This window comes from Hibiscus syriacus, unplaced genomic scaffold (assembly GCF_006381635.1).
Source record: "Hibiscus syriacus cultivar Baekdansim isolate YM2019G1 unplaced genomic scaffold, ASM638163v2 tig00111234_pilon, whole genome shotgun sequence".
Lineage (NCBI taxonomy): Eukaryota > Viridiplantae > Streptophyta > Magnoliopsida > Malvales > Malvaceae > Hibiscus > Hibiscus syriacus.
Genome location: NW_024063028.1, coordinates 168,283 through 178,496, shown reverse-complemented (window position 1 = coordinate 178,496; position 10,214 = coordinate 168,283). Strand labels below are relative to the sequence as shown.

The following is a 10,214-nucleotide window of genomic DNA, read 5'->3' as shown; positions in this document are numbered from 1 at the left end:
GTATGTTCAAAATTATATGTTAATTTATTCTTAGCATATCTTAGTCACCATCTTGCTTTATGAATGCAAAAGGTCCCTTGCTTGCCCTAATTAGAAATGACCATACATCATATAAGGTATATGTATAAAGGAAGACTGGAATATTACATCCCCCTCCCAGCATCTATTTGGAATCATAAATTATGACGACGGTTCGATTTAATGGTAATAACGAGATTTCGTAATCTTTGAGATTTTAATTTTAGGTTGGGCTTTGGAGTCTAATAATTTAGGTTTATTATAATTAAAATCTGGTCGTACGTGGGATAATCTTTTCTTAAAAATCATCGACATGAAAAGATTTGCATGTAATGGAATCCTCAAAAATCAAGCAGGTTCTAGCTAATATTAATTAAGATTAAGACATTTTTCTTGTCTCGCTGTCAACGACCAGAAAGAACCTTTGAACTATTTAGCAGCTAAACGTGATTGGTCGGATTAATTCCTGCCGATTATTTTCTTAGGGTCTAAGTTTGATAAACAACTCAAAACAAATGGTTTACTGGCTGTTGGATTAGACAAGTAATTAAATTTTAAGCGCTTAATTAAACTGCCAAATCTCTGCGATTTCATTTCACATGAGAAACAGCCGACTTAGAAGATATATGATACATGCAGCAGGACGACCTCTACAATGTCACCATCCAACACTCCTTGTACGGTGGGTAATCCTGATTTACTTGGATTTGTGGGACACATATGAATACCTTCTAAAATTGAACTTTGGTTTAATTTTTGTTTAAAAAAATTATTTTAAATAATTTTTTTTGTGATTTTTTGGGTATAAAAGTCTGGTTGGTGACCTATTTTAATAAGTAGGCATAATTCTTCTTCACATTAGGGGACGGAAGCAGGATAAAATTAAAGTCCTCGAATATAAAAACAATAATAAATAAAGGTTTATATCTAATTGTCTATGATCTAAAAATAGTGAGTTTGGGTCCAATTTGCTTAATTTTAAAATGAAAAGTAATAAAAAAGTGTTTAAACCGTAAAAATTGCTGTTTGGGGCTTAATTTGCGTTATTTCATAACTAAGAGGGACTTAAAAAGTGATTTAACCAATAGATCTAAGGGTTAATTTACATAGTTTCGAAATTATAGAGGACTCAAAACGAAATTGAACCAAAATATTGAAAGAGACCAAAATTGAATTTATTTATTTTTCAATACTTTAAAGAAGTAATTATGGGGTATTGGAAGGTTTAAAACATGCATGAAATATGGGAGCGTGTCGCGTCATACTCGAAGTCGATAATATTTAATAGAGAAGTCTTCCGGAATTTAAATCAAGTTGTGCCGAAATCAGTTTCATCAACCATTTTACAACACATCCAAGAGCTGCTAAACAAACAATGACTAGTCTCGTTTTCTTTGGTTGATCGAACAAAGAATAGAGTGACTGATTTTATTACGAAGATAGGCCACATCGATATTTTGGGGGTCAAAGTTTCTCAACATCCTGGTGGCTGTAGAGCCGATACTTTGTAAAGAATGTTTAGGAGTTAATAGTTATAATGTTTTATGCCCTTATTTAAAAAAAATAGAAAACAATAAAACATAAAATAACCCCTCATGCCAACTGTGTGGCTCCGGCCTCGATCACACCCAAGCCACACGGCATACAAGAGAAACAATGTCCTTTTATACACTGCAGAATAGCTGATATATTTAACGTAATTTATGTAATAATCTTCACAAATAGAAAAAGGTACAGGCTAAACCAGTATTTATACATAAATTGTACTAAATAATTAATTTAGTTTTTCGACGGAAAACGCATTTAATTTAACTTTCAGACTTATAGTTTTTTTTAATTAATATTAATTATTATTGTATTAATGGACGTGATAGTTTATGATGTTGACAGAACAATTTATATGTGAGTAATTTAACTCTCAAACTTATAAATTATATCAATTTGATTTCTTAATTAACATTGATCATTATTGTATTGATGTAACTGTTAATGATATTATCGTAATAATTCATAATGCTAATAGATAATGTGAATGATGATGTGACATAGAAATAATATTTGGTAAATAAGGACAGGTGTTGGGTGGAAGCTAATTTTGCTTTTACTCTTTCTTTTCGGCATGTATGTCCCCGTTCATGTGGCATTCAGCATTCCTCTTCTTTGTGGTTGCATTAGGACACATCACCATCCACTTGGGGCTTACCACTTTGCTTTGCTATCTTGAACAAAATACATCCTAATATAGGAGGATGAAAGGGAAATTTTCTCTTGAAAATTTAAATTTTAGTATATTTTATATTTTTATTTTTTAATTTATTTTCACTCTTCTAAAATTTTATTCTAACATTAAATTTGTGTTTGTCTTGTATACATGTATATGACTAGAGATGATCGTGGGTAAGGTCACATTGGTTTTTTGACCCATTCAAATTTATTTTGAGTATAATGCATCTTCCTCTGTCATTTGATTTGACCCAAATTTATATAAATTTCACTCAATATGAAAATTGACCCGATCCAACTTGACACATGATATAAAATTTCTCATTTTTATTATATAGAGGAATAGTATAACAATTATCTCTAATACATAAAAATCAATTATATTATTATTCTCGAATTAAATTTAATATTTTTTATCTTAAACTCAAATATGAACTAGTTCATTAAATTCAAATTTTCATTAAAAAACTTAGATCTTATAAAATCAAGTTATAACTTTTGGGTCAAGTACCGTAAATTGAACGGTGGGTAATGCTCAAATGATAAACGCTGAAAGGTCCATGTAAATAGAATGTGGACATTGTACTATTTACGCCCCTTGTCCCTTTGGTGGGCATATAAAACATACTTGACCCTAAAGAAAGACGCTTGGAGACATTGTTTCCATTTTAAAAGTTATATATATGATCATACAATAAAATATATTAAATATTATTAAATTATGTTAAAATAATAAACACGAATCAATTTATCTCAATGATTAAAGGGGTGATTGTTATTCTTAGAAGAATCAAAATCAAACCCAAAGACCACAAAGATATTAAAAATTATTTTAACATAATTTAATGAGCTATAATATCGTTCATCCAAAATCATAACAATCACAATATTAAAGATCATTATTTAGAGAAGTCAGGCTTTTAATATAATTTTTTATTTCAATTTATGATTTGATTCAAAAACTTATAACAATCACAATACCGGTTTTTAGCTAATTCATAAACTTATAACAAATTTTAGTTAATTCAAAAACTGACAAATTTAACTAAATTTAGTTCGGTTTAGTTGATTTTTAAAAAAGAAAAATAAGTACAATTAACGGTCGAAAAAGATAATTTAATTTTAACTAATTTGATTCTACCACTGATCGAATTAACTGGTTCAATGCATAAATTTTATATTTCTATGCAGTGTAGTATAAATTCAAATGTAGCATCAGTTACTTTAAAGTCAAAAAAATGGAGGAAGAAATAAGACCCCACTCGAATACGATTGTAGAATTCCTTACCCGTTAAGGAAGAAACCATCAAACCAAATGCTGGGCCGAATCCACACAACTATAAGTCCACACTGTTATTAGTATGTTCCATTAGCCCTTTTCTGCAGGTGTCAATTTCCAGAAGAGACCAAGACATTGCACTCGTTTAATCGTTTTTGAAACTGGGCCAACCGAGTCTGCAGTTGTAAAATTCCTGAAGCTTTCTGGGAAAGAATGGTATTTAACTTAGAGATGTAGTCGTCCAGCTGATTGCCTGGCTGGTCGGCTTCGACTAGCAGGTTCATTTCCTACAGCCATAATAATAGCAATCAAAACAAGGGTAATCGTCGCAGATGATAGAACGAATGACAGCCGAAATGTCGTTTACCTCCCTAACAATCTCCATCGTGTCCTCGACTTGCCTCCGATGGGCAGATACGAGATCTTCCTCTTCCTAGAGTCAAGGAAGATAGATTATGTTTTATAAGTGGGAAAACTAAAATCAGATGTTCACATTTTGATTGATGTTTACCTTCAGCAGGGCACTCAAATCATCGTCTGAACGAGAATTGTTGTCATCAAAGGTTGAAGGATCCACACGCTTTGTCGAAGCATCAGTCTTCTGCAACATCTTTGGCTGTTCATATGCCTCCTCATAGTAATCAAAATCATCCTCGGCAATGCCATTTATATCACCTCTCTGACCGTTGAAATGATCTGAATACGGTACAGCCAAATTTCCTTCTGCCCTTCCACTAGGAACACGATCCGCCTTGGAAGATGGATCTCTTTGAATCTGTTTTGACCACCCAAATCTGTTCTTCTCGGAACAAACATCGTTATATTATCATCGAATGTGTCTGCTGGCAAATATGAAGCCAAGGGCAATGTAGTTGACTTCCTCAGATTTGAAGACGAAGATACTGTTTCTTTCTTGGAGTTGTTCCCTTTCAATAGGCTCTTCACCCTAGAATGCAGGTACCCATAGTATTATGAAATCAAAATGCGTGTGTTATGAATTTTAATTTTTAATTACAGAATCGAACCGCATACCTATCAGCATATCTGAGTGTATTCAGGGTATGTTCACATGATCCCGAGCTCGGTGAAATACACGATATCATGACAGTACGAGAGTCACCAACAAATGAATCTCTAAGGACTTCAGTCAGCTTACTTCCTCTGAAAGGAATGTGACCTTGGTCATTGTCGAGAGCTCTGATGCATTCTTTTAAAGCAAGTAAACTTTTATTAATTTCAGCACCTTCCATTCTGCAGAAATACAAAATCAGCTTGTTATGACGTGAGCAACACATTCTAATTATGGTTGTTATAGCATCCATGATTTGATAATCTAGTTCAATGGCTATACAACTCCATAATATACCTAAGCAATTACTCATTGCTTTGAAGAAGTAAAATCCCTTATCTAAAACAAAATACCTCGTCTGTTTGTCGTTGTCAGTTGTATCTGCACCACGCTCACTTCCAGCAAGATCTATGAAGGAAAGCTTCCCTACAAGTCTAGCAGGCTTATTTTCACTGCCATCAGCTGATCTCTTGATGGCAGCTGAAGAATACCATGGGACCTCGAGGATTCCTCATTTGCTCCAGTAGTGCCAGTGCTTCTTGTTGCATTTCCTCTCTCGATTAATTCCTTGATTGTTTGAACATCTAATACCTTGTACTCTTGTAGGCCCACAATACAGACCTGTTGCTTCCCATCTTCTCTCATGCACAGCTTTCTGCCAAAAGCATCAAATCTAATCAGAGAACTATAAACTCGGGGGCAATTTGTAAAGGTTTCCATTTGGAAATAACTTACTTCCTATCATTAAGGAGATCAAAGACTTTCCCCCCATAAATCTCAAAGAAACTGACAAAGAGTTGGAAGCCATGGTTCCGGTATGTATGGTATATTAATCTTAAAATATCTTGAGATGCTTTTAGAGGCAGTGGCTGCATGGTATACGTCTTTCCACTTCCTGTGAAGAAAACATAAGATCAACTAAAGATCTCAACAGAGGCCAAAATGGCCTATACAATGATACAAGGTGTATTTGAATCCACACAAAAAACACATTTGAACTACTTAAGAAATTTCATAATCTGAAACAGCCCCATATGCATACATACACATTCACCCAATGATAGCTCTAGTACTTTCTGTTTACATTTTAATGCAGCATATGTGATAAACGCAATATACAGAGAGACAAAACAAAAACCATATCTCAAGACACCCAAGCATAATTTCTGGTCGTATAATCTAAAAGCTATACGTTATTAGTAAAGGGAAAACACCAATGCAAATAAAAAAGGACCAGGTAAACAGATTGTAGCTCATAAAGGACAAATTGGAAAAGGAGACCCGTGCTTAACCGTAGAAAAACTTATCAAGGTGCATTCAGGAATTTGTAGCATAATAATTAACTAATACAACCTATCAATTTTTAGGCAATTGGTTGCTGTGAGAGTAGGAAAAATAGAGAATATGTGTGTGACTAATAAATCAACTATGATACTTCAAACACCTAAAACCAGAACGAGTAGTATGTTCACTCCATATTCCCTTCCACAAAAAAAAATCTATTTTGACCTTCTTTTCCAATTCTACTGTCTTTGTCAAAATCTTGCATAAAGAGCATATAATAGTACAGATATTAAAAGATTAGCATTCAGGGAAAAAACATTAAAACAGCTGGCACCCAGCGGAAAAATAATGACAAGTTCACAGTAAGAATTTATTCTTACCGAATTTTTTAAAATGTGTTATTACAGCGACCACGGAATTTCAAGTTTTGGATAAAATCAATTACCTGTTTGCCCATATGCAAAACAAGTTGCTTTTGTTCGATTGAAGATCAGTGGTATCATTGGCTCCACAGTCTCAGAGTACACCTACAGCAATAGAAAATTAAATCTAGTCAAATTAGCTAAATGAAACACTAAAGGTTATGCATTTCCTGTCATATACTCACTTCGCCATTGCTAACATCTTCATTCAGTACGGCATCAAAATGAAATTCATGCTTCTCAACATATTCTGTCAGGTCAACCTGCAGGTATCAATCATTAGAAGCCATGCAAACGACTGCTACTAGGTCATATGTATAATAAACCAAGGAAGATGTAGACATCTTCATTCAGCAGGGCAACAAAATGAAAAAAGATGTATAGTGTTACAGGTAGTGGTGATTATCATCAATAACTGAGGCTTTGAAGTCACTCTGGATTTTTCCATGGAAAAATCAAGACATATAGCAATTAACTTTCTTTGGTTCAAATTTCAAACGGCAATCTATTGAAAACCCATAACAGCTCATGGCTGCTAAAGTTAGCAACTGCACCAAGTAATAAATCCAGAAATTTACATTATAATACAACTGAAGGGAACAAAAGAGACACCTTTAGTTTTTTTTCATGAACCACTAGTGCATTGGAATTTGACCCTATAGTGATAATGTCTTCCTCTTTCTTTGCTATTTCCTTTTTGTTCAATGGTCTCTTGCGCACCTGTAATGGAAGTTGTTATGAGCAATTTTAAAAATTACAAGACAAAAGCTAGCAAGAGTACATGGTTTTCATTGCCAACTTCAACAGATATTTGCTACCATATGCAATTAGTCGGAGGTATAGATTTTCATATATAATTGATAGCCTGTGAAAATCATGGATCTATATGCCTAAACCAAATGATACAATTGTCTTTAGAACTTTAAGAATTGTGGAGAATCTTGAGATCATTAATTCATCACTCAGATGATGTTAAGGTCCTAAAATCAAACGGTTCATCCTATTTCTTGGCACAACTGATGGATTAATCCACTATAATAATTATTCAAAACATTGAAATTTATACTTTGTGTGATACAACCAACGAAAGCATTCAAGTAGCATACCACAACTTTAATCTTGGCAACAGTATTAGCTCTTTCTTTATCTAGTGAGATGCTTTTAAGAACTTTATTTTCAGCATTTCCACACGGCATGTTCGGAAGTTTGTCGGTAGCTATATACTGTTCAGAATCATCAAAACTTTTACCACGAACAGGTTTCTGAAGCCCGTATCCTTCGTGTACACTAGGAACCTGCAACCAGAGGGGACAAAGGCACTGATACATTTATTATCCACAAGAAAAGCCGTTTCAACTGATGGAGAATTATTAAATGCCACGTTCAAAACATGCTATAAAAAACAAAATACATCGATTTAACTATCGATCAAATCGCTTGATTTACCAGAGGATCTCGTCGAATATCACCAGGTCACCATAGAACAAAACTTATCATTAATTAGCATTTAATATTTTATTTAAACGCGGCTAACTAAATCTAGCATTCATACGTGAGAATAAAACTGGAAATTTTTAATCTAATTGAAGAAATAGAGCAAAACCTCCGAAAGCAGCTCAGTATCAAATGAATGCAGATCCAGTAAGCCAGGGATAAAATCACTGGGCAACACGTATTCTTCGTTGTTCTTCCTCGAACAAACCGGTGGCGTCCCCGGCTCCGGCGACTTCCTGTTCATTCTTCCCGTGCCATAGAATCCGAACTCCTAACCAAACAGAAAAAAACAAAGATAATAACAATAACAATAAATAAGAAAACCGCCTTTGATACGAGAAAACCAAATGTAAATGAGAGAAAGATTTAAGACCTGAGAGGAAGGGCAATTGGAGGACTGAAGCCAGTTACTGTTATACGAAACGTCGAGGAAGTTATCGGAGTATTGACGTTGATGATGCGCCGTCGAATTAGATCGTGTCATCTGTCTCCCTACAACGTTCATTCTCTCTCGCCGGCCGTACAATAACTTCGCAAAAGCTTATTCAACTGAAGTTTTACAATATAAAACCCAAAAAGCAACAGAGAAGAAACAAAGAATATGAAGAGAGAGAGAGGCAAAGCTAACGGGAGAGTAGAGACGATCAAGTGAAATACAAGTGATGATGGATTGTTTTGAAGCTTTCCTTCTTTTTTTCCTTTTTTGAAATTTCAAACCAACAGTACTATCTAAATTAGATTTTTTTTTAAATTTAAGGGGCGCCTCTCTCGAGGAGGAGCGGCTCGTGTGGGATAAGATATACGAGAGGACGAGTGGGACGGGTCCACGCGTGTGGTGTTTTGAATGGAAAACAGGCAGGATGGGTTTTTTTTTTTGGCTCGCTTTTGTTTTGGATTTTTTATTGTAAGGTTAAACTACATTTATAGTCCCTTACATTTTATAATGATTGCATTTTAATCATTAAAGTTATAAAAGTTATATTTTATTCACTAAACTTTTAATCCATTGATGTGTTATGCTCATATGTTATATTAACTATTAAGTTACTTATGACTTGAACCTATTCCATTAATATATTAATTTTCATAAATAAGGTATTGATATATAATGTGAGTTAGCGTTGATAGCATCTGACTGCAATAACTGTAATGAAAAATGAATTAAAATTTTCAGTGGTAACAAATTTTAAGAGTTTAGTAACTAAAATATAAGTGATCTAAAAGTTCATAAACTACTAGGGTTGTTTACCCTAATTTTCAAAATCTATTATAGGGAGTAAACCAGCGTTCCGTTCATGAAGAAGTGTGTGCAATCACTCTGGGTGGGCCGGGCGCTTTATTTTGTCCTTGAAGGCTGGAAGTGGTGGACAAGGAGAGGCTGAAATAAATATATTTACTATATTATTTTCGGCTGATTTTTTTTTGCAATAATACAGCTGGAAAAAATATTCTAATAATACACTTGAAATATTATTTATTCGAATATGATGAATGTTATAGTACACATCAAAGTCACACCCGACCATCTCCCCAAAATTGCATGGAACACCATGCGTCTTCCCCATATTGTTTTTCTGCACTTTTTCCTTTGTTATATATATATATATATATAATAAATTTCTTAATTTATTATTAGAGAAAGACGCATGGTGGTATGGGCGAGGAAAGAGTCGCATGGTGTTCTATGTCATTTTGAGAAGACGCGGATAACCCAGTGCAACTCTGATGTGTACTGTAACATTCACCCCATTCGAATAAATAATCTCTCAGGTGTACTATTTGAATTTTTTTTTCCAAGTGTATTATTGCAAAAAATCACCCATTATTATCTAACTATTAAAAATTAAGTCTTTATATTTTAAAAATTAATAAAACGAATATGCATTGTGTATAACTATGAAATATAAATTTAAAAGGTAATAAATAAAGATGAATTTAAATTAGGTTATTTTAACCATGTACAGACATAGAGAGACTCAAAATAAATTTAAAATATTTTTTTTGAGAAAATGGGATTTGAATGAAATTTTATTGATATTATACATTAATCATAAGGGTTTTGGTTTACATATTATAATGTTACTTTTAGGATTAATATTTTTAAAATGATTAATACAAAAATAAGTGACTAAATAATACATAAAAAAATATTTTTGTGCCTAAAGAATTTTTTGTTAAAAATAGGTGTCTAATATTTTCTCAGTTACACTTTTAGGTGTCTATCGTTATATTTGTTAATATTTTAAATTTTTAATAATAAAAAAATTATTTTTTAGAAAAAAAATAATTTATTTATAAAAAACCCAAACTTTTAATGAAATTATAAAAAAAACTCTAAAAAACTAAAATATCTCATTCCAACCCCATTATCAAAGGTCGATTGTTATTTTCGGTCACCATCGTCGCCGAACACTTGAGTTTTGAT

General features: G+C 33.1%; 1 pseudogene; it reads right to left on the bottom strand.

Moving 5' to 3' along the window:
- Nucleotides 1-3,445: 3,445 nt before the first annotated feature.
- On the bottom strand, nt 3,446-8,475 carry LOC120156722 (annotated as a pseudogene).
- Between the last annotated feature and the right edge of the window lie 1,739 nt (nt 8,476-10,214).